The sequence below is a fragment of the Ruditapes philippinarum genome, unplaced genomic scaffold (assembly GCF_026571515.1).
Source record: "Ruditapes philippinarum isolate M1 unplaced genomic scaffold, ASM2657151v2 ctg53_1_1_1_1, whole genome shotgun sequence".
Lineage (NCBI taxonomy): Eukaryota > Metazoa > Mollusca > Bivalvia > Venerida > Veneridae > Ruditapes > Ruditapes philippinarum.
In genome coordinates, this window is record NW_026855612.1 from 20,402 (window position 1) to 47,581 (window position 27,180).

Below are 27,180 nucleotides of genomic sequence, written 5' to 3' on the forward strand. Positions count from 1 at the left end.
TTCAACTTCACTCTGCATGGATGTCCCGGAGTTCATCAAGGTTGTTTTAAGAATGGACATTGGGTATCGCCGTAGTGCTACCGGGGTTATTGCGACTGCAACAATATTTTCATCCCGGATCGTCTGGGGTGGTCCTGGGCTTTGTCGGGATGCTGGTGAGAACGCTACTTAAATCGGTACTTTTAATCCCTATGGAAACCTTTTATAACTGGCTGATGCATTACTGTTGATCATAGAAATAAGTGCAATTAACATATGAAAAGTTGAGACATTTATCGTTAACCGATTTGGACATTTATGAGCACCTAATTTGTTGCGACATTTTTCGTTAATTTTTGGACTTTTATCGTTAAAGGAGTTTTGGACATTTATCGGCGATTGAGACATTTATCGTCAATTTTTGGACATTTATCGTCGTTTGGACATTTTTCGACGTTTGGACATATATCGGCGCTACAAGTGGTTTACGGTAATGCTTAGATACTTTGTCTGATTATTGTACCAAAAATTGTTTAACTGTTAATCTTAAATAATGACACAAGTGTTTGTATTTAGGAAAGTCAAGATGATCCCAATTAGTCTTTATTATGAAAATAAACTTTTACAACAAGTAACGTCTTACAAATATTTACGAATTTTGTTCAGCTCAAATGGCTAATTTACAGTTTGTCAAGATCTGTATAAACGTGCAATAAGAGTTTCATTAAACTATCAAAATATTTTGTTGATGTGAAAAGTAGTATAAAAACATACGGCCCATTCTTTTATACGCAAGTGAAATTTCCCGTATTGTTAAAAAAAGATGATTATGTTGTTGAAAACTCATTTAAAAACTTGAAATGTGACAAATTGCACATAAAAGCTTTAAAATATATTCTTGGCGTTCACAAAAATTCTGCAAATGATGCTATTCTTGGTGAAACTGGAAGATATCCATTATATATAAATATTATTACGCAATCAACAAAATACTGTTTTCAAAACAAAGTTCACTGATATACTCTGCAGTTAAAAAAATGTCATGCATGCAAACAGCAAAAATAGCTCGGTATCAAGTATGATCTTTGTTTTTTGATAAACTTTAAGTAACTAAGCATTAGCATTATAGCAAGAATTTATCGAAAAAAGTTTAAAAACAGTGCTGAAAGTGAGTTTAAAACCAAATGGGCAGAACGATTAGATATATGCTACAAAGAACATAGTGGAAAATTGAATACTTACTTAAGTTTTATTCATGAACTTTATTTGGATGTTCTTAAAGATCATGTTATTAGATCGTCTCTTTCTAAAGTAAATTTCGAATAAGTGCCCTTAGATTTGAAATAGAAACGGGGAGATATCGAAATATATCGGAATACATGTCATTGATAGAATTTGCAAATGTTGCCTATTAGAAGATATTGAAACGGAAGAACACTTTATGTTGAGATATTATCTTTATGACTTTGAAAGATCTTTTATTAATTTCTCATATATCTGAAAAGGTACCAAACTTTTAAACTCCAAAAGTGTCTGAAAACAGTTTGTTTGTATGATGTCTAGTGAGAATAATGATACTATTAATGCTGTAGCAAACTTTGTTCATAAATATTTTCATCTAGACTCGAATTTCTAAAAAAATGTAACATCTGGTTGAACTTATATAGTTGATCATTTGACTTACATTTTCTTTTATGCATTTACTTTTTGTCATTTAATATGCTTTAGTTTCTTATTTTTACAAAGTCTTTTGTTATTTGTGTTCACTTATCATAATTAGGTTTTAGTTATGTTATGTTTTTTTTAATTCTGTACATCTTTTACAATGTAAAGGCCCATGATTGAAAATAAAATTTATTCTATTATATGGCTTTTCAGGCAATTTGCGAGTTCATATGTCGTTTCTGGCAATTGGCGATTCAGGGATCTGGATAATTTACATGCTGTTCCAGGCAATTGGCGAGTTCACATGGCGTTTCAGTCAATTGGCAAGTTCATATGGAGTATCAAGCATTTTGCGACTTCATATGACGTGTCAATATGGTGTTTCATTCTTTTGGAAATATATTGAAGATCTTTATATAAGATCAATAAATTACAGCTTTGAAAATAATGAATTATCAATAATCCAAAAAGAAGGTGTCATTATATGTATTCCAAAGGGTGAAAAAGACAAAAGACTATTGCCGTCCAATATCTCTACTAAATGTCTCTATAAAATCGCATCAGCTTGTATCGCAAATAGAATTAAAAAATTCCTTCCTTTTTTGATAAATAATGATCAAACCGGCTTTATTTCTGGTCGTTTTATGAAGCTTATATGACCTTTTTCATTTTACAGAATAAAAAATATACCGAGCCTACTTTTACTAAACGATTTTGAAAATGCTTTTGATTCTCAAGAATGGGCATTTATATTTAAAACATTAGACTTCTTTAATTTTGGTCGCTCTATTAAGAAATGGCTAAATTTAATGCTTTTAACTCAAACAGAAAGTTGTGGCAAATCTCCGAATGGTTCTCTATAAAACGTGGCTGTAGACAAGAAGACCCATTATCCCCCTATACTTTCATTCCCTCTGGAGATACGGGTCCTCTTAATACGTAAAATGACAGTATTACTGGTATTAAAATAGGTAATAAGGAACACCTTGTTTCACAGTTCGCAGATGACAAATCTCTTACTTTGGATGGTACAGAAAAATCTCTAAAGAATACACGTACTAGTGGTGCTAATATTCTATGCTCACGCCTCCGGCCTTCACATTAATATAGAAAAAACAAAAGTTATCTGGTTTGGAAGCATGAAAGGAAGTTATATTGAATTTCAAAAAGGAGAAAATCTGACGTGGGAAAAAGAAACTTTAACTGTTCTCGGAATTAAATACTTAATCTGAAAGATATAATTAGTCTTAACCATAACGATAAATAGAAGACATAAAATCATTACTACAATAATGGTCTAAAAGAATTTTACCCCCGTACGGGAAAACAACTGTTATTAAAACAATGGCTCTACCAAAAATCAATCATTTGCTTATTTCTCTTCCTAATCCATCAAACAAAGTAATCAAAGAACTAGAAAATTTTTCAACTTTCTTTGGAACAATTCCCAGATAAAATAAAAAGAGAAATCATTATAAAACAGATGTCAGAAGGAGGATTGAATATTATAGAACTGAAATCTTTTATTCATTCTTTAAAGCAAGGTTGGATTAGACGTATTCTACATGAAAACAAAATATGGAAAAATATCTTTGAAAATTCTTTTCCTGATATATGTAATTTTTCCAAATTCGGACCAGATTTTATTAAAATTTATTTTCAAGAACAGAAAACCTCTTCTGGAACGAAGTCTTTACATCATGGATAACGTTTTATTCGAAAGTACAAATAATAAATTGGAATGAATATCTCAGGCAACCAATTTGGTTCAACATTGAAGGTCGGAGGCAGAACAATTTTTTACAATAACCTATTGAAAAATGGTTTGAGTTTTGTCACTGATTTAATTGACAATAATGATCAATTCTATAGTTTACAATCTATGCAAAATATTTTACAAATTAACATAAATTTCCTACAATATGAAGGACTTTTAAGGTCGCTAATTAATCTTAGAGTTAAACTTGAAATCAATACTGGAACTTCTAACACTTATAAACCGATAATCCCTAAGCAAATTCAAGTTATCACGCAAAATATAAAGGGATGCCATTCTATTTATGTAATGCTTGTAAAAAAAAAAGTTCCGAAATCTCGAGATAAATGGAAATATGAACTATTATCACCAGAAACTTCCGAATGGAATAAAGCCAATACTATTGTTAAAAAAAATAACACCAGATAAAAACTTAAGATACTTCCAGTACAAATAAAGAAATAGAATCTTAGCAACAAATACTTTTAACTAAGATTGGAATAAAAGATGACAATGCAGGCACCTTTTGCAGGGAAAGTAACGAAACACTTTTACACTTGTTTTGTGAATGTCGGTATGTTAGTCAATTTTGGCAGACTTTTAAAATTTTCATCAAAACTAAATGTCCGAATATTACAGATTATGAACTCTCAAAAGAAGAAATTCTTTTTCGGATAACTGATCTTAAGAAAACGGATGAAACATTAATTTTCATTTTTCTTGTTGCAAAAAGATATATTTACACGTCCAAAATTTTAACATACAAACTTTTCATAATACGTTAGTTTTTCATTATAATGTTGAAAAGTATATCCAATACTCTTCTTGTAACTGGGATTAATTTAATAGTAGGTGGTCTCCCTATCAAACTCTTGTCGACATTGCAGTATCTGAACATACTTTCACCTTATATCAAACCACAAGGAAAATAACTGTTAAAAGATCTTAAAAAATAAAAAACTATATTACCATCCAAAGTCGGGGAAGTGCCATATACATATAGAATGTTTTCTTGGCCTTATTTTAAAAAATAATGGTATAAAATATATTTTTGGTGACACATCATAAAAAAGCTTCAGGCATCTAGTATATTATACAAACATATTTTACACTTCTAATGCTAAAATGATCAATATACATAATTATATAGATATTAAGATTGCTGGAACTATGGCCTGTGCCACCTGTCGAGGGTCGGGAGTGCAACTGGCACGGCCTGGGCCCGCGTTGTCGCAGGAAGACCGTTTTGGAGCTTCTCTAGGCCCCAGGTCGTGCTCTGGTTGAGTTAAGGTCCACGATAGAGTGGGCAGAGACTATAAGTTCCGGCTGATTTGAATCTTCTTATGTTTTATGTAATTGGGAGGTTTGAAAAACTACCCTTTTTTCAAGAAAAAAAATAGCTCTTTTAATAAAGGGAAATAAATAAGTTAACATATGTTAGGAAAATTATGGTAGTTATCTTTCTTTATGAGACATTACTTTTTATAAGTATAGCAATGCTAATGTATATGGAATTATTGTCATTTTCTTTCTTTAACAAGATTTTTTTTTTTTTGCATTTATACACAATTTTAAGCTACTCCTGTAATACATATAAAAATCCTGTGATGAGAGCAGTATTTCGATTAACTATCTCGTTAGGAGACATGAAATGTGGTTTATTTTAATTGAGATTACCCTTGTCCATGGTGTTTATAAGTCTACCTACCATATATATGTGAACTACACATAACATGATACATGTACTTTCATATAACACTTTTTTACGCTTTCTTCGGGAAGACCTAATATGTTTTTGTATACATTTTTCGTTTAGGTTATCTGCTGGGGACACTTTGGAGGACAGGATGAAATAAATAAATAAATAAATAAATTGTATATAAATGAAAGTAAAATTATCTCAAAAACCATCTGTTTATAATTATTATATAATGCAATTATAAACCATTGTTTTCTTCTAACGTTCTTTTTATATTATCTCATCAATTTCAAAATTTATACTATAAATTGTATGTGAAAATCTTATGTCTCTTTTTTAATGTTTAATGATTTACTGTATGGTGATGCATAATTGTACGATTTTATGATTTTGATTTATTTATAAATGGGGTTCCACATTTGTGGTCCTGAAGCTGAAAAAATATATATAAAAAATGGTGTTTCGGCTGAAAATTATGTTGTTAAAGAAGTACATGTATTTAAATTATTGAAGAAACCTTGGTCAACAAACTGAATTTGCGGCTTATTTCTAGAAATTTAACATTTGTCAAATTTCCAGATATTTTTCTATTTGAATTTTTTGAAACAAAAATACAATGAATAATAACTTTCTTGAATTTAAAACTGCCCTGAAAAGATTTTATTTTCTTATGATTAGCTTGGACCGAAAAATAACATATTCGGTCCCAGGGATTAGTAAGATTAGGAAACTATTAGAAATGTCATCAAAATCTATATCCCTGAAAAAAAAATACAGCTAATAACTTTTATCAAACTGATGGAAAAATATTATTTAAATTTCTTTTTAACATTTGTGTCGGATAGGTAGGTAGTACCAACTAAGTTACTTCCCCTTTCGAATGCCAGCCATTTGTAGAAGAAAAAGAAAGACGATATTTGGCATGTAAGTTCCCCGCGGGTACTCGATGCATATGTAGGTCACTTATCAAGTTAGTGTTTCCACCATAAAAGTGAAAATAGAAGTGCTGCTTTTTGTATTTGGATGGAAAATATTAGAAATCTTTAATGTTTTCATTTCTAGAAAGTTGCTTACTACACCACACACACTTGGAGAATGGACCCGCCCTTCTCCGCCCATGAATATTAAAAACTAACAGTATTGTTTATTACAAGAATTAGTTTTAAATTTGTGCTTATATTAGTATGAGACGGTTAAGTGTCTAACACATGAACAAGTTTGAATAGAATTTCATAACGTTTTAAAAAAAGTCAATTTTTTACCAACGCTTCAATTTCCTAAAGATGCCAAGCTTCGAAATGTAAACACAACTGACCTACATATATTTGAGGTATTTATGTTAGCGCATGCCATTTATTTCTGGTGTAAATCAATCTATGCATATATTCCTTTAATAAATAATTGCATGTTATTATCAGATCGTACCTTTCTTCCAAGCTTTGCACATTTAATTACATTTTCCTAACCGTGTCACATGCTTCTCACAGGCGCTAGTCACATAATCAAATATTTTACAAAATCGGTCTATATATGTATATAAAGATATCTTTATATACATATATAGACCGATAATGTAAAATTTTTGATTATGTGACTAGCGCCTGTGATGCTTCTATACGAATTCATGACGACTGGAATGTTTCCCGTAAATTACAGCGGGAAAATCGCTGGGAAAAGAAATTCAATCGCAACTACTCGGCCCTTTCCATCAGTCTTCTTGATTTGGTTTCTGTACTGATAAGGGGAAGTAACCGTTGCAGGGTTTTGGTTCTCGGCAAGAAAATGAACGCGCTAAACAGTGCCGAAACTCATTCCAGTCGTCTCACATCAAAGGAAAGCGTATGTTGTTATCTTTATGAAATTATGATATTTTAGGGACTTTTTTAAACGTGGTTAAAATAGCGGAAAACAAGTTTTATGTTCAAGACATGTGACCAGGTCGTAATAATATGCAAAAATATTTGGACGTACGGTTTGCACGATAAAATAGGCATGGTGTATACAAGTGCGGATCAAGGAGGGGAGCCACGCACATAACCCTAAGTGTCTGTGTTCAACACAGGTCTGTACTGTACTGTAGCTTTCAACGAAAGAAAAAAACAAAAAACAAAACAAAACAACAACAACAACAACAACAAAACTTATATATACGGTACTTTAACCTTTTACCCCATGAGCATATTGCGAAAAATGGCCGTTTTCATTGAAAAGCCTCCTGTAACAAGTTCAAACTGCTATGAAACTATGAAAAATGCTTCAATACTAATGAAACAAATGTTGACTACACCATAGCCTCTGTAACAGCATGCTCAATGGTAAATTTCCTGTTACCATGGCAATGGGGGGACGTCTCAAAATTGCCAAAAATCACTATTTTGCATTGTTTTTTCCATCAAAACTGATTTCAAAGTGCTGCAACTTCTCAATGAATTGAGATAGAGTAAAAGGCTTTCCAGCGTCGGTTACTAGTTACCCTAAGATCGCCCTGAGGCCATTTTTAGCCTGTCACATGTCCAAAATTTTCTTGGCGATGAGGGGGACTCCGCCCCTCTTCAAACCCCCGAAACAGAAGGGGGCACCCTTCTGCCAAACCCCTTCATGTAATATTTGGATGGGGGACGGCGCCGAAAAAGTGGTCACTTTTTTTAACAACATTTCTCAAAGGAAAAACAGTGTTTGGGGCGTCTATAGGGCGTTTTTTTCACTGTTTGAAACACGCTTATATAAGGGAAAAGGTTAAAGTATTTTGTCAGCCACCTTTTCAAAGAAAAAAGGTGGATATAGAAAAAGGCTCAGTCCGTTCGTCTGTCCATCTATCACATTTTTGTGTCCAGTCCATAACTATGTCATTTTTCAAAGGAAGTTGAAATAACTTGGCACAAATGATTATTATAATAAGAGGATGTGTCAAGGGCAACAACCAGACCCCTACCTCCAAGGTCAAGGTCACGCTTGGTGATTAAAGGTCAACAATGTCTATTTGAGGGTAAATACTGTGTCTGCTCTATAACTTTCTCATCCATGAACAGATTTAGTCAATTATAGGGTATAGCATAACTTTATCATCCGTCAACGGATTTTGAAAATACTTGGCATAAATGTTGACAATAATAATAGGATGTGTCATGCACAAAACCCAGACCCATATCTCCAAGGTAAATTCTCATCAATTCTGGAACTACATGAATGATCATAATGATAGCTTCCACAGGAACTTTAATTCTATCAATGTTAACGATAATATCCAAAATATACAGGTCTATAATATCCAAAATATACCCCCTATATTGTATAAGTTTATTTATAATATATAGGGGTATTTTTGGATCTTATCATAAATATTGGCTATTTGATAGAATTTCAAGTTCATGTGGTTTTTTCTTTGGAACATACAACATAATAGTCAAAATGAACAAAGTCTGTTAATTGATTTATTTGGGAGGTCAATCTACTATTTTAATGACCTAGTCTGACCCAGCAGACTATATACATGCCTATCAATAAACCCATAACAACTCATGCTAAAATTGCAGACGAAGAATGATAATACTATGATAAAACAATTCATAAAAATTGCCTACTTAAAGATTGCAACTAATTGTTTTAATTTGTTTGCATTTCATTTCCTGTAAATTCTCCAGTTTGTTGCGACACGAATGACCGTTTCGGTAAATCTAAACTACTTCTATAAATAGATTTTCGGAATTTTACAATGTTCAGGTCATTATTCTATTTATAGGTAAAGCAATAACACACATAATAAACCACTGTGTACTACAAAATGATTAATAAAAATACTGAAAAGCGCGATTAATTGACGGATAAGATCATTTCATTTGAATATGTTTACATTGCGAAATTATCCAGTTTGCTATTCATTTTACATATCGCAACATTTCATTTTTGATAATCAAACACTCATACCAATCGGAATGTTCGGCTATTATGGCGGATGAAAAGGCTCGAGAAGTTGCAATTACCCTTTCACAAAATCTAATTTCATTACAGAAGGGTGTCGCGCTTCGGCGCGGACGCCAATGATAATATTATTATAAACGTTATCATATGTTACATATTAAGGTAAAAATTTAAAAAAAACAACAACAAAACAAAACTTTAGGAAAAAAATCTAGGTTTGGCAGCTTAAAAAGTTGTAAGGTAGGAGGACCAGAAACAGAACATTCTTTTTGCCTTACTAAGGTGACTGACCATAGACTGGCATTGCTTGTTACCCCATCTCAAGTTAATTATACTTTCCTATTTAATCTATTACATATTAAAGTCAAGCATTTAAGATTAGTATCTATAGTGGATTAAAGCTTTTCCTTAATGTTGTCTGGATAATCCTAATCCAGATTTTGTCTTATCAAAACAAGTGGGGCAGAATAAGTTTCTCTCTTTGATATCTGACTTTCAAATTAAACCTATCTTTAAACTTGTGACAAAAATTTACTCTGAAAAAAAAAAATACAAAAAAACAACAACAAAAAACCCAAACCAAACAAACATGTAGAAAGAATATTATTGAAGGCTTATCAGCAAGTTTATTTTCTTATAAAAAATTGAACAAAGACAGGGCATAAGATCTCTCCTTTTATTTTTAAATGACATCACCCTATTTTGGTCTGTAAAATGTTGTAATTTAATAATTGCATACTTATGCACAATTTGAAACACTTTTTTTTAAAAATAAAACATAAAATTTTTATACAAATAATTTACAAGTTTGTATTGTTATGTAATTGTTAAACATTTTTTTGTTTCATTTAATAGGACAGTAAACTGTTTACACTTAAAACCCCAATTTTTGTATTATGCAACAATTTCGTAAAAAGCTGAATTACAATTACCATTTTATAGGGACACTTGCACTGAGGTTTTTTTGACAGAATGGGACTGGAAATATACCATTTGATGTATGTCTGAATCAAACTTGTGTGCAAATTTTCAGATCATTCCCTTATCCTGTTTTTCCAGAATAACAAATTTTATTGTGCAAAATGACCCAAAAATTAACCTCAAATCAAGCTAAGGTTTGCCCTAGCTATGGATTTTCAAATAAATTCTGAGTATACATGTATAGCTTTTTTATCTTCCATTTGATATATATAGAGAAAATCAGAATCCCTAAAGAACATCCAAAGATGAAATTCAGAACACGCCCCATTATGCCTAAAAAATGCTATCATTTTTATTTCTTAAAAATGGATTATTTTGGTATCTTCTTACAGTTTCCAAAAATTACTCATTTGCTATATAGATTCATTATCTTTTGCATTTTTTGCTTTTTGCTCTGTAATGGCATTTGGTATAATTGTTACGTCAAAATACTACTTTGTTTACGTTTTACTACCTTGACAACACTTTACTGCATGTTCAGCTTTACTTTCTTCAGTGGTTTAACATCTAACATGCTCTTGATCCACTAATAAAACATTATAAAACACCTGCCTTATAGTTCATACAAATTAAAAAAAGAGGATTTTTAAGGCATCATGTGTCTTTACTGGTTTCCTAGCAGTTTCCGGCCAAAAATCGCACTTTTTAACAAACAAAATAAAAATCAGTCTACGGAGGGGTACAAAACTTCGACAGGACAAAGTTAGGTACCTTTCCAGCATTGCCATGTGTTTAATGTTGCACTCTCATTTTACTTTTTAATTTGAATATAGGCATGAATTGTAACACCTTTTTTCACCTTTATTCAAATATTCATAGCAGTTTTCCGGACCTTTTTTATTTTGACTATAATTCAGTACAATAAAGCAATATTAAAATGGTTTTATCAGACAAATAGAACTTCCCAACCTTTTCTGTGTTGTCTGCAAAAATATTTACCGAAATATTGATTTACATAAAATGGGGTCTTAGTTATTGTGCATGGATATTCAAACTAGAATTCCCCAGGTGTTGCTTATTTTTGAAAGTCGCAAGTTCTCTTATGTAACTTTAAATAATAGGTAAAACTTCATAAAACATATAAATAGTTGTACTATTTTAAATGCTGTTTAGCATAGAAAACAAATGTCTCTCTGATTGATGAAGTAATATGGATGCCTCAGTAGTAAAAATAGACTGTGCTGGACGAAAATGATAAACGGCCGGAAAACTGCTAGGGGACGGAAACTGCTAGGAAACCAGTAAAGTGCTTCACTTGGCTATGTTATTTTTTCAATTTTTAAGGCTTTATAACCTCAGTGGTGCTCCTTTCAGCAATTTTTTACATCTTTTTACATCTTTGTCCCATTATAGAAATACAAACTGTTACATTTGTAATAATGATTGTCTGCATTGTTATGATAATTAAAATATAGTAAATATAATTATATTCCAAAATTCGTAATTATGTATATTATTTTAATAAAGATTATTAATAAACTGAAGTGTTGAAAATATTTCATAAATTTCTGATAATGTATGATTTACAATTAAATTTTAACCCCTTACCACACTAGACATCTTAAATGGACTTGTCCATCATTAAATCTCGACAAAACCATTTATTATTTTTAGGGAAAATCTTAATATAAATGCTGACTGAGTAGCAATCAGTGCAGACCATGATCAGATTTTGCTGACTGTATAGAAACTGTGCAGACCATGATCAGATTTTGCTGACTAAATAGAAATTGTGCAGACTATGATCAGATTTTGCTGACTGAATAGAAACTGTGCAGACCATGATCAGATTTTGCTGACTAAATAGAAACTGTGCAGACTATGATCAGATTTTGCTGACTAAATAGAAATTGTGCAGACCATGATCAGATTTTGCTGACTGAATAGAAATTGTGCAGACCATGATCAGATTTTGCTGACTGTATAGAAACTGTGCAGACCATGATCAGATTTTGCTGACTAAATAGAAACTGTGCAGACTATGATCAGATTTTGCTGACTAAATAGAAACTGTGCAGACCATGATCAGATTTTGCTGACTGAATAGAAACTGTGCAGACTATGATCAGATTTTGCTGACTGAATAGCAATCAGTGCAGATCATGATCAGATTTTGCTGACTGAATAGCAAACTGTGCAGACCATGATCAGATTTTGCTGACTGAAAAGTGACAGTGCAGACCTGATGATCAGATTTTGCTGACTAAATAGAAACTGTGCAGACCATGATCAGAATTGGCTGACTGAAAAGAGACAGTGCAGACCTGATGATCATATTTTGCTGACTAAATATAAACTGTGCAGACCATGATCATATTTTGCTGACTAAATAGAAACTGTGCAGACCATGATTAGATTTTGCTGACTAAATAGAGACTGTGCAGACCTGATGATCAGATTTTGCTGACTGAATAGAAACTGTGCAGACCATGATCAGAATTGGCTGACTGAAAAGAGACAGTGCAGACCTGATGATCATATTTTGCTGACTAAATAGAAACTGTGCAGACCATGATCAGATTTTGCTGACCAAATAGAAATTGTGCAGACCATGATCAGATTTTGCTGACTGAATAGAAATTGTGCAGACCATGATCAGATTTTGCTGACTGAATAGAAATTGTGCAGACCATGATCAGATTTTGCTGACTAAATAGAAATTGTGCAGACCATGATCATATTTTGCTGACTGTATAGAAACTGTGCAGACCATGATCAGATTTTGCTGACTGAATAGAAATTGTGCAGACCATGATCAAGATTTTGCTGACCAAATAGCAAACTGTGCAGACCATGAACAGATTTTGCTGACTGAAAAGTGACAGTGCAGACCTGATGATCAGATTTTGCTAACTAAAATGCAAACTGTGCAGACCATGATCAGATTTTGCTGACTTAATAGAAACTGTGCAGACCATGATCAGATTTTGCTGACTGAATAGAAACTGTGCAGACCTGATGATCAGATTTTGCTGACTGAATAGCAAACTGTGCAGACCATGATCAGATTTTGCTGACTTAATAGAAACGGTGCAGACCATGATCAGATTTTGCTGACTGAATAGAAACAGTACAGACCTGATGATCAGATTTTGCTGACTGAATAGCAAACTGTGCAGACCATGATCAGATTTTGCTGACTGAATAGAAACTGTGCAGACCATGATCAGATTTTGCTGACTTAATAGAATCTGTGCAGACTATGATCAGATTTTGCTGACTAAATAGAAACTGTGCAGACCATGATCAGATTTTGCTGACTGAATAGAAATTGTGCAGACCATGATCAGATTTTTGCTGACTAATAGAAACTGAGCAGACCATGATCAGATTTTGCTGGTTGAATAGAAATTGTGCAGACCATGATCATATTTTGCTGACTGTATAGAAACTGTGCAGACCATGATCAGATTTTGCTGACTGAAAAGTGACAGTGCAGACCTGATGATCAGATTTTGCTGACTAAAATGCAAACTGTGCAGACCATGATCAGATTTTGCTGACTGAATAGAAACTGTGCAGACCATGATCAGATTTTGCTGACTGAATAGAAACTGCGCAGACCTGATGATCAGATTTTGCTGACTGAATAGCAAACTGTGCAGACCATGATCAGATTTTGCTGACTTAATAGAAATGGTGCAGACCATGATCAGATTTTGCTGACTGAATAGAAACAGTACAGACCTGATGATCAGATTATGCTGACTGAATAGCAAACTGTGCAGACCATGATCAGATTTTGCTGACTGAATAGAAACTGTGCAGACCATGATCAGATTTTGCTGACTTAATAGAATCTGTGCAGACTATGATCAGATTTTGCTGACTAAATAGAAACTGTGCAGACCATGATCAGATTTTGCTGACTGAATAGAAATTGTGCAGACCATGATCAGATTTTGCTGACTAAATAGAAACTGTGCAGACAATGATCAGATTTTGCTGACTGAATAGAAATTGTGCAGACCATGATCAGATTTTGCTGACTAAATAGAAACTGTGCAGACCATGATCAGATTTTGCTGACTGAATAGAAATTGTGCAGACTATGATCAGATTTTGCTGACTAAATAGAAACTGTGCAGACCATGATCAGATTTTGCTGACTGAATAGAAATTGTGCAGACCATGATCAGATTTTGCTGACTAAATAGAAACTGAGCAGACCATGATCAGATTTTGCTGGTTGAATAGAAATTGTGCAGACCATGATCATATTTTGCTGACTGTATAGAAACTGTGCAGACCATGATCAGATTTTGCTGACTGAATAGAAATTGTGCAGACCATGATCAGATTTTGCTGACCAAATAGCAAACTGTGCAGACCATGATCAGATTTTGCTGACTGAAAAGTGACAGTGCAGACCTGATGATCAGATTTTGCTGACTAAAATGCAATCTGTGCAGACCATGATCAGATTTTGCTGACTGAATAGCAAACTGTGCAGACCATGATCAGATTTTGCTGACTGAATAGAAACTGCCCCGGCGAAATTCATGGTCATTTAACCATGAACTACCATGAACTACAATGGTATTTCATGGTCCTGTAACCATAAACTACCATAGTAGACCATGTTTTGTTAAATGGCACCACAGCTTTTCATGGTCACCTAACCATGGTTGCTAACACCATGGTCTACCATTAAAATAACATGGTAGATCATGTCTACTGACACCATGTTCTACCATGTTAATTTTTTCCCACTGGTGAAATGTATCATGTTTTATCATGAAATAACATGAACTAACATGGCTCTCATGCAGATCATGGTTAGCCATGGTTGACCATGTTATGTTACACGACCCTATGTAAGACGACTTTCGTAAATTACTTATGATGTAGACTAACATAATAATAGTATACATAAAACTATGTATATCTTGACTGAATTTGTTTCCTTTGTGATCACTTTTATTTGTAGACCAGCCAGCCTGCATATAAAACAAACAGTGCTTGCCATTTATCTTTTTAAAATGAAGTTCCAGCCTTTTCCCACTTGTATATTTTCCTTGTGTTTACATCTTTATCAGTGTTTATTCCATAATGTTTGTTAAATCCATTTGTGAAATATTAAAACTAGGTGTTGGCAAAGTCTGAGTGATTAATTCCATTGTTTAACCACTTTAAAACATATATATTATGCTGTTGACAATCACACATGGATTTGGATGCCATGTTGACTGTTGCATTGTGGTAAGGTTTACCTCCGCTTTGAAGAGTATTCAAATTATAAGGCTAGAACTACTGTTAGATACAATGAAACTTAGGGCCATGGGTTCAAAACCCAGAAGGGTCAACATTTTTTTTCTTCTTTTTTTTTTTCTTTTAACATTATTTATGTAACTTTCATATCCCTTTTGGGAAGAAAAACAAGTGTTTCATATTTTTTTATTTAATTTATATAGGTTTTTATTGGCATAAAAATTATGTTGATAGTACACCATGGTCATTCATGGTCATTTTACCATGGTCTATAATTTTGTTACATGGTAGACCATGGTTTTTCATGATAGCTTACTGATATGCAGAATGACCATGTTATTACATGGTCATACCATGATATGACCATGGCATTTGATGGTTTTTCAATGACGACCAAGAAATAACATGTTCAGATATCAAAAACCATGAAATACTATGTTGACCATGGTACACATTTCACCTGGGCGTGCAGACCATGATCAGATTTTGCTGACTTAATAGAATCTGTGCAGACTATGATCAGATTTTGCTGACTTAATAGAAACTGTGCAGACCATGATCAGATTTTGCTGACTGAATAGAAATTGTGCAGACCATGATCAGATTTTCCTGACTAAATAGAAACTGTGCAGACAATGATCAGATTTTGCTGACTGAATAGAAATTGTGCAGACCATGATCAGATTTTGCTGACTAAATAGAAACTGTGCAGACCATGATCAGATTTTGCTGACTGAATAGAAATTGTGCAGACTATGATCAGATTTTGCTGACTAAATAGAAACTGTGCAGACCATGATCAGATTTTGCTGACTGAATAGAAATTGTGCAGACCATGATCAGATTTTGCTGACTAAATAGAAACTGTGCAGACCATGATCAGATTTTGCTGACTGAATAGCAAACTGTGCAGACCATGATCAGATGGCATAAATATGCTGGCTGCACTGATTGTATAGGTAATGCCACCAGGAGGATTCGCGTTAATAAGGATTATCATAGTAAATTATTGAATTTATTCCATTTGAACTTTCTTTGAGTTACATGTAAGAATAGACTTTCAGTATTTTCAATGACCAGGCATCAAATATGAATGAGTAACCATTTTTTAAATAGGAAAATGTTATACAGTATAGGGCAAGTCGATTCAAGTTTGCATTAATATTTTCACTCAAGGTGAAATGAAAGCATTATTTTTGCAAAAAATATCTACGTTTAATTCTGGTTTTCTTAAATTAATGACTATCCATCTTGGATAGGAAAGAAATAGAGAAATAAGTACTTTCCCTTTTTGTTCAAGTTTTGCCCATTGTCTTAGATATCTATTACGCCAATCCCTGGAGGAAAGTCAATTGGCCTGAAGGTTATAAAGATGTTTTTTCTGAATTATTTTTCATTTTCCAGTGTAAATTTAGTGCTTTTTCATTGTCCTGTGTAAATTCAGTGCTTTATCATTGTCCTGTGTAAATTCAGTGCTTTTTCTTTGTCCAGTGTAAATTCAGTGCTTTTTCATTGTCCAGTGTAAATTTAGTGCTTTTTCATTGTCCTGTGTAAATTCAGTGCTTTATCATTGTCCTGTGTAAATTCAGTGCTTTTTCTTTGTCCAGTGTAAATTCAGTGCTTTTTCATTGTCCAGTGTAAATTCAGTGCTTTTTCATTGTCCAGTGTAAATTTAGTGCCTTTTCAGTATCCACTGTAAATTCAGTGCTTTCTCATTGTCCAGTGTCAAATCAGTGCTTTTTCAGTGTCCAGTGTAAATTCAGTGCTTTTCCATTGTTCATTGTAAATTAAGTGCTTTTACATTGTCCATTGCAAATGCAGTGCTTTTTCATTGTCCAGTGTAAATTTAGTGCTTTTTCGTTGTCCTGTTTAAAATTCAGTGCTTTTTCTTAGTCCATTGTAATTTCAGTGCTTTTTCATTGTCCAGTGTAAATTCAGTGCTTTTTCATTATCCAGTGTAAATTTAGTGCTTTTTCGTTGTCCTGTGTAAATTCAGTGCTTTTTCATTGTCCTGTGTTAATTAAGTGTTTTTTCATTGCCCAGTGTAAATTCAGTGCTTTTTCATTGTCCTGTGTAAATTCAGTGCTTTTTCATTGTTGTGAGTAAATTTAGTGCTTTTTCATTGTCCAGTTAAATTAAGTGCTTTTTCATTGTCCAGTGTAAATTTAGTGCTTGTTCATTGTCCTGTGTAAATTCAGTGCTTTTTCATTGTCCATTGTAAATTTTGTGCTTTTTCGTTGTCCTGTGTAAATTCAGTGCTTTTTCATTGTCCATTGTAAATTTTGTGCTTTTCATTGTCCTGTGTAAATTTAGTGCTTTTTCATTGTCCAGTGTAAATTCAGTGCTTTTTCATTGTCCTGTGTAAATTCAGTGCTTTTCCATTGTTCATTGTAAATTAAGTGCTTTTACATTGTCCATTGTAAATGCAGTGCTTTTTCAGTATCCACTGTAAATTCAGTGCTTTCTCATTGTCCAGTGTCAAATCAGTGCTTTTTCAGTGTCCAGTGTAAATGCAGTGCTTTTCCATTGTTCATTGTAAATTCAGTGCTTTTACATTGTCCATTGTAAATGCAGTGCTTTTTCATTGTCCAGTGTAAATTTAGTGCTTTTTCGTTGTCCTGTTTAAAATTCAGTGCTTTTTCTTTGTCCATTGTAATTTCAGTGCTTTTTCATTGTCCAGTGTAAATTTAGTGCTTGTTCATTGTCCTGTGTAAATTCAGTGCTTTTTCATTGTCCATTGTAAATGTTGTGCTTTTTTGTTGTCCTGTGTAAATTCAGTGCTTTTTCATTGTCCATTGTAAATTTTGTGCTTTTTCATTGTCCTGTGTAAAATCAGTGCTTTTTTATTGTCCATTGTAAATTTTGTGCTTTTTCGTTGTCCTGTGTAAAATCAGTGCTGGTTTATGACCTGTCAAGTACCTGAGATTTAAGTTTTAGAATAGAAAAATTCTTTTTAACTTGGGACTCTGGAACTCAATCAAGGCAGCATGGCTTATTTAAAAATTGATATTAAGGACATTTTCGGGAGTTCATATAGACATAAAGGCAAAATGAAAACTGTTCATTAGAATTCCTTTCAACTTGGCATGTTGTTAGAATATGATAACAGAAACATTTTAAGCAAACAAAAAATTGGGGTCATCTTTCTCATTTTTGAGTTATCTGCCCCTGAATAAGAATTTTATACTTATTTGAGGTCATTTCAAGAGCAGATAACTTATACATACTTAAATTAATTCTTGTTTTTACATCTGGATTATGTTTTTTCTTTTTATTGTTCAGTACAATACATTATAACATGCAATTCCTTATATCGTTTCTGTTTTTTTGTTTTCAATGAAAATAAAAGTACTTGAAATTCTTTAAAAAAAGGCCATTTTTTTAAGAAAAAATGCACAGGTAAAAAGAAGAACAGGAAAAAACATTATCCACTCTAAATTCTTTCTTGAAATTTTGCATATCGACTAAAACCAAGGTAAGCTTCATGAAATAAGAAAAAAAATAGTATCGTTTCCCTTAATTGTAAATTAACTGCTGTTGAATTTAACGCAAAAGTACAATTCAAGGGCAGATAACAGGTGACCCCAATTTTTTAAAATGTTTCTGTTATCATATTCTAACAACATGCCAAGTTTAAAGAAATTGTAATGAACAGTTTTAAATCGCCTAAATGTCTATAATTATGAAAACTCCTGTAAATGTCCTTAATGGACATAAATTCATTTTAAAGGGACTTCACTGTGGTTTTTTGACACGATGGGTCAGGAAATAATTTTTCTAGATTGATTTAGATCTATATCATATCAATAACTTGTGTGCAAAATTTCAGACCATGTGCTGACACTCAATTCTTCTAGAATAGTTATTCTTATTGTGTAAAATGACCCAAAATTTAAAAGTGTATCAATGCTTTTCACTTACATCTGCTAAGAATAGCATAAAAGTTTGATTTTCATTATACTTTTGAGTATATTTCTTTGTCTTTGTTGTAAGTGTCCAAACTGATCTATGAAAGAAATTCAAATTTTATGTTTTTAGGCTTTTGGACCTCATAGTAGTGGAGTTCCTTTAATATGTATTTGTACAGCATTTGTTAAACACTTAAAGAGGAATATGTTTTGTTTCAGCAGAAAGATGATGTACAGAAAGAATTGCAAGGTGATAAGGAGGATTTGTTTTTCAGACTATTAAATTATTCTTATCTCTTGCTATACATATCACTCCTGGTAACAAAAGATTTATTATTAAATTACAGATATCTGTATTTCTTCACCTTGTATTTTTATTGCAAAGAATTTTTGTGCAACCTATTATCCATGGTTTTAGGAGATTTCTGTCTAAGGTTAATACATTTTATCTCAGCTTAAACATCAAAAAAGCAGAAGATGAATAATGGAACAAAGTTTGAATCAGAGATTCTGTTCATGATATCGCTCGGAAATTTAGAGAACTATCCTCTTTGCTTAACAATTTTACAAGTTTATTTCTTGCATAATATTATCAGACTGGTGTTTCCATTAGTTTTACTAATGCTGGAAATTTCATCTGGCATAGGGGGTCAGATGAGTCGTGTGCTATACATGTGGCATGCTTAGGATGACATAATTTCGCTGTTATGAATGAAGTTGAAATTTCATATGCTTTTGCAAGAAAATAGTTACGGGTGTACTGTCCTAGGATGATAACTTGAGCCTTTGTTTACATAACAAAGACCAATAACAATGCGAAAAATAGGTTAGGCAGATCAATCCCACAACCTATAAAGATGAAAATAAAACTTCATGTTACCATATGTCTTGTTAGCACAGTAGGTAGAGCAACCGTGTCGTAATGTGTTTTATCCGTACACGGCAGAGGTTCGACTACTCGTAAGACACATTTTTTTCCTCAGAACAGTCAATTGTTCAGAAAACAAGTTTGACCGTTTTTGTTTTTCTTTTCATATACATACATGAATATGAGATCAAATATTTTATCAAATACAAAAAGAAAATAGAAATAAAAAAATAAATATATACTATAAAATATATATTATAAGAATAAAACAAAAAGGAAAACGAAAAAATAAATAAATAATAATGATAAAAAAACAGAGCAAGAAGAAAAATTGTGGTTATGAAATGGCACTACGTGGGGTTCGAACCTATGAGTACAAAACACTAAAAGTTACTATAACTTTGATCTACCGTTGGTAATACACCAACGATACTGTAAGAATAATGGTTTATAGTATATGTAAGTGTTTACTTTTACAATATCGGATAATAATCCAGATAACCCCGTTTTTGGACTTTCCCATGTACCGTTAAGTCCAAATTATCATCCTAGGACAGTAATGACGTAAATTTCCATGGAAAATTGTTTAATTAAGGTAAAGAATTCAAAATATGATGATGTATGGTAGGATATGCAAGAAAAATATCTAACATACAGTGTGTTTACGGTTTGTATCAGAATATCTTTCCCTCTGGAACCGTCCAATCTGAATCGGAATATATGACAGATATTATTAATCCTTTTAAACACTGTAGCATACTTAATGGTATTAGTGTAGGTGGCACCTTTTACCTTCATAAGATTCCATTTTCAATCCACACTGAACAATGAAACATATACACATCATAATACATGGTGTCACTTAATTGAGGTCAAGGTCAAATTTTAGACAATAAAAACTTAAGTCGTATTGTGTTTACATCAGTGCCCCATATGTCATTCTTGTATGTATGAAATAACGTCAGCTTGTTTATGAATGAGTTGTTAACTTAGGATGACGTCATGATGCTGCTTACGGATTGGCGCCGTTTTGTCAAAATATTTATTAACTGATATGGATCTAATATGTGGCGTTAGTGTATGTGAGATATTATTTCGGTATTGTATGAAAAGAAGACATTATACGAACTGAAAATATAAATAAAAATACTTTTTATTGTTGCTTTAAAATGCTTTGTAAACTATACAATCGAGGGTGAAAACATAACAGCACATATACAAGTAGTCCCTAACCGGTGTTTATTGGCAGTTTAACACCAGTTTTTTTCCTTCTTTGTCTATAGTGACAAAATCACGTGAGTGTTAGAATATGTCTTTAAAACACTGTTGAAGTGTCTTTTTTTAAAGAAAATGCAAATTGATATTTTTCAATCTTTATTAAAAGCGTTATATTGGACTGTTTTTATGAGTTACATCATAAATGATTTTTTCATGTTTGGTTGATATCGCGGGTTTGGGGAGTTAGGGGTGGGATAAACTCAACAAGCCACCAGATAAAATTTGTATCAGTCTCTTCAAAAAGACCTAATAACATTGTTTAAATGAATATAATTCATCTTTGGAAAAAAGCTGATGAAATAAATATGTTTATAATCTATATAAGTATATATCAAAGTTGTAAAATTTTGCATATTAATTGTCAATTCAACCAAGAACATATCAATCATAGTTTACATGCAGAACATTTACTGTTTATTGAATTTAATCAAGTGAGAAAACAAATTGTGTTGCCTACATTACTCCATCAATTTATTATACAAAAAAGACATTAAGAGCATAGTAAAAGCATTCACCGCTTGAATAGTTAAATCACATTGTAAAGTTTTTTAATCAAACTCTCGTTAATATTTTCAACTGATAAAACTGCAATTAAATGCAGTTTGGCCTATATACACACAAAGAAACCTTTTTTATCTGAAATATGTTATATTATTTTGTTTGTTTTTCAAACAAGATTGTTAATTTAAGAAGGAAATTATGCTGTCTCCTTCCTGTTTTACGATTACGACTGAAATAATATTATAGATAGGTAAAGGAAAATTTACATTGGTGTAACTTTTATCAAGGAACATACATAATATCACACTGCACATAGAAATATGAATACTTTTAAAGACTGCTTAGTGTACTCAATGTTATTATTATGTTTTAGTAATGTAGTCTTACTGTAATGCTTTATCGCCAAAAAAATTCTAACATCGGACAATATCGTAGCAAATCAGTTATTACCGGAAAATTATTTTTTCAAAAAGTTGGGCATTAGATTATTTTTTCTCTATTATTTTATATTTTTATCTTTTATTATTTTCCTATTGATAATTGTTTAGCCTTTATTATTTTCCTATGATCTATTTATTGCTTAGTTTGTATGATCAAACTTATTGTTTAAGTTTTATAACTTTTGTTATTTAACTAACTATAAGGTTATATTATTTTTCTATATTGCTTAGGTTATATTTTTCTCCTTTTGTTTATGTTTAACATTTGTTATATTCTTACTGTTAAGATTTTATTTATTTTCTTATTGTTAAGCTTTGTTATTTTCTGATTGTTGTTCTGTTGTTTAGCTTTTTACTATTTTTACTATTTTCCTTGCATTTAGTTTATTATTATTTTCCAATTTTTCATTTTTATTACTTTTTCACTTTTTAATTTTTTTTATTTCTAAATCATTTTTTTCAATACTATCAATATTAAGCTTTTTTTTATCTTACATATTTTAAGGTTTATATATATATATAATATATATATATACTTCAATAGGCAGGTAATAACATTTAAGACACAGTTTTACCTGACCAACCGAGTCAGTGGATATTTTTCAGTGATCAAACTAAGTTAACTATCTATTAAAGAGTTAAACACCAGTCTTTCTTATCTCACCAATCAGATAGGCAGCAAACTGTAGGGACAAGGCATATTCTTCCGGAGTAGTTTTCATTGTAACGGAGGAGTATTTTTGCATTTAATGGCTACTGGCATATAGCTGAGGATATGTTTAAACCTACTGAAGCAAAATGATGGCTTAAATTGGAGTAATTTAGTTAAATTTCAGTGTAAATTTGGAACAGTAAAAATGTATGTTCGGCTATTTTCAAATATTTGGATTTTTGTAGTTTTGTTATATTTATCGTGTGTATCTGTACAAAGTAAAAGGAATAAAAATGGAAATAGTCGTTTAATATCAGGTAAGGATTTAAATGGATCATTACATGTATATTATATAGAGTATAATAAGTTTTGTAAAAAAAGTTATTACTGTCGACAAATTCATATAGCTATTCAAAATGTTAAATCAACATTTTTTGTAACAGTTCTGAATTGATATAGATTTGAATTGTAATAAATTTAAACTAGTTGAAAGAAGTAATAGCTGTGGGTTATTGATTAGAAATTCTTTATACTCGATATTTTCAATTGCAAGATAATTATGTAATTTTTTGCATATTTTACATTTTTTATTTTTTATTGGGTGTAAAATCACAACTACACTGTTAGTTTTGTATTACTCATGTAATGAAAAAATTAATGTTGCATGTTTATATATTTGTAAAAATTGAGTCAAAGTTTGAAGATATAATTTAACTGTAGAAATGATTTCTGGCAATGTGAAAATTGCTGAAAAACAAGAAATATACTTACAGTAATAATATTATTGGTCTATCAGTTACCAAAAATTCCTTAAATCTGTTTTGTGTTTGAAAATTATTATGTAATAGAAATATATATGCTCCATTACTAACATTAGAATTTTCAATAAAACAACAACAACAACAACAAAACTAAAAAAATATGCAGGCCAAAAAAGTATGTTTGTGGTCAGGTAGATAAAATTTCTGTTTTATATATACTTTTATGTAATGTTACTTTTATATAACATATCATATAGAAATAAAGGCTCCGAAATAAATAGGCAAAGAGGCAAATTAAAGGTCTTAGGGTCAGGCGTAGGACATTCTAAAGGGAACTATTTTCATTTTTGGCGCTGAATTCGAATAATTCTATATAATTATTATAATCTCATATTTTACTTCTTCATTAATTTGTATGCCTTCCATGACAAGGTATATATATGTATGAAATATAAACTAGATTTATTAATCTTAATATGTTTAAAAATTTAAACACTTGTCTGTAAATAATTAGTAAAGAGTTGTAATTTATGTTTATGATTATTTTTTATAGATGTAATCAATTGCTAAGGGTTGTTTGATTATACACATATTCTTAATTATGAAGAAAAATTAACAGGTGCTTAGCATCTGTTGGCAATTTTAATCCATATCCAATTTAGTGATTTAACATGTTTCTTCTTCTTAATTTAATTATGTATTTAATTACTTGAAGATAATTTTTTATTTAATTATTAAGGCTGAGGGTGGGGGTGGGGTTCTTGTATTAGGTTAATCAATTTAAATGCTTGATTTAATGGATTGCAGCCAACAAGATTGCAGTCTTGTATATAATATTATGAACGCCTATTTACAAACAGTAAAGTTTGGTATATGTTAAAAAAGCAAACTGTTTCCCAGTATATTCAAGTATATAAATCAAAAAAATATCTTTTCGAAATCTTTGCGATTAATTTTAAAGTGACCCGATACTCAATAGATAATTTTTTATTCAAAGTGCAGCGACCTCAATTTATTTATCATAAGATTTTGTAATATGATAGAGTCTTTTGTTCAGTCGGTAATGGTCGAATTTGACACCCCTTTCTTTCCAAATTGTAGCCCTGTGTGATTTAAATTGATATTTTATTAAAGAGTCCACATGACTCAAATGAGATGTGGATTTTAACGAAATAATTTAAAACTAAAACAGTGCCACTAAGAGGCGGGTATTTTGTATATGGCTAATGTTAATTGTCAATATACACTTAATATCTTATTGTAAATGTATATGTTCTGTTTTGCCCAACAGGAATATACAAAGATTGCATTTTTCTATCTTTAAGAAACTCACAGTCATAACTAGGTTTAAGTAAATCTATTTAAATTTATGACTTTTCAGTTATATTAGGCAAAATATTCATGTTTGATAGAGGAAAAAAAATGAAGTTGGGTAATTTATAACGGGTCTATAAATGTAGAGAACAAAGTTTAACACTAGTTTATCCATGATGTCTTCTCCCTTTGCAGAGCCAGGCTTCATTTTTTTGTATTTCATTTATGTTACGGCCATATGTTTTGATGATTTCACCAGACGGTTCTAACTATAGGTTAATTAAATGGACCAGTGGCTTTACTAACTTTGTACAAATGTAAATAGCAGCATGGTTCTGGTTATATACATGTCATTAAACACAGCAGGAAGGCTTATCAGCTGTGGGCTTTGCAGATTTAAAGATCACAAAAGAATCAATAGGTGGAAATTTCTTGGAAGATTTATTACTTCCTCTTTGAGTACTGTATTTATTGTAATAAATAACTCTCCTAAACTTTTTTATTGCAGAAAGTTACCACATTCTTTACCCTAAACATGTAAAATTTATGTAAAGTATTTGCCCAGTACTGAATTACAGAAAGTCCATTTAAAGGCCCATTATTCCTCAGAAATGCTTTTATTTTTATTGCTCAAAGGCTTTTAAGTTTTGTTAATATTTTAGTATCCAAAAAGTTTCTCATTGGGCAATTACCTAACCATCTTTTTCATTTGTTGCTATTTGGCAGTAAGTGGAATTATAGTAGTATTTTGTGTGGTAATCAAAATATATCTGTGTTTACATTTTGCTACTTTAATAACAAATTATTTCACATTTACATTCTACTTTCTTCAGGTAACAAGCATCTAAACATTCTCTAAAACCATTTTACACATACATTTAATAAAAAACATGTTTGCCCTTTCTAAAGAAGTAAACGTTTATTTGTTTCTCAGGCATAATGTGCCTTTAATGTATAAGAGATGGGGATATCAAACTAGAAGAATAAAGCTACCAAGAGTAAAGAGCCTGGTCAGATTGCACAGATGTACAGGCTGGCCTGGCTCTAAACTGGTGTCACAGGCTTATAACTTCTGGTTCCAGCAGGGCAAGGGTTATCCGTATGTTTGTTTGGTAATACCAATTTTAATGCTCTTTTTGGCCATGCCTCTGTGGTTGATTGTCTTAACCGGCTTCCCTGGATAAATTAGCAACTTCTGATTTCCCTGCAATCGACGAATACTTAGAAGATCTGTAAATTCAGAAGAAATGTTTCTTCCATAGTTTTTACATTGGGATGTTATGGTAATGAATAGTTTAATTTTTGAAAAATATTTAACTTTGAGATACTTACGATTAAAGAATATCTGCTGGCAGCTGTGGCATAAATCCTAAATCAGACTCGCTTTTTGCATACAGTACAATAATTTAGAAGCTTCAGTAAATCAGTGAAACTTTTTTTACTTTTCATTGATATATAAACATAACAATTAAGGGTTCTTTTTATCATTTTAGATCATCAAGTATATGATTTTGTGACAAAAATACGAGTACATTATGACAAACACTTGTTAATAAATGTGTTAAATTTGTATATCTGATTTTTTTCTGTACCAGTTGTTCTTTTATTGTGGTTGAGTGAAACTCAAAAGGTAGGGTATGTTATATTTATTGACATAAAAAAAATAAGTTCAAAATGATTTATATCATAGTAAAATTTTCTTTTATATACAACCTCGTCATTTCCTATGTATAAGTCATCGAACATTATACAGTGTTTTATTTAGTATACATATATATTATATATGATTATTATTATTATATAGTGACCCTTTAGTGATCCTCTAACAGGGCCTATCAGTGCAATTCATCACCTTAGTGCAGTAATGGAATAATTTATTTTAAATTCAACAGGAGTTAATCAGTTATTGCACTAAAGTCACAAATTGTTACGGTTTAGAACTGTTCACTATTTAGGGAAAAAGATGTGTAAGCTAGATAACTTAGTTGCTAGAGCCGCAATACGGTATTCAAAGGGTCCTAGGTTCAAGTCTCTGTCAGGCTGCACATTTTTTCTCACCCTGTGACATAATGATGCCTTTTAAATAAAAATCGCTAGTATGAAACTAAATTATTTTCCCATTTTTATCAGGGTAAAGCCTTTTTTTCCCAGACTCCTGGTATTTATCATTTTCTTCGTAAGTGTAAGACTATAGCTTTGAGACTTTAACCTTTAACCTGCTAGTGGCAACTGATTTTACCCTAGCAACC

General features: G+C 31.6%; 1 protein-coding gene across 1 annotated transcript in view; it reads left to right on the forward strand.

The window, feature by feature from the left end:
- The first annotated feature begins 5,991 nt into the window (after positions 1-5,991).
- LOC132743894 (uncharacterized) overlaps positions 5,992-27,180 on the forward strand; it is a 43,445-nt gene continuing 22,256 nt past the window's right edge. Inside the window, exon 1 of the mRNA XM_060732488.1 lies at positions 5,992-6,023. The gene's annotated coding sequence lies outside the window, so the exon portion shown is untranslated. The remainder of the gene's footprint in view (positions 6,024-27,180) is intronic.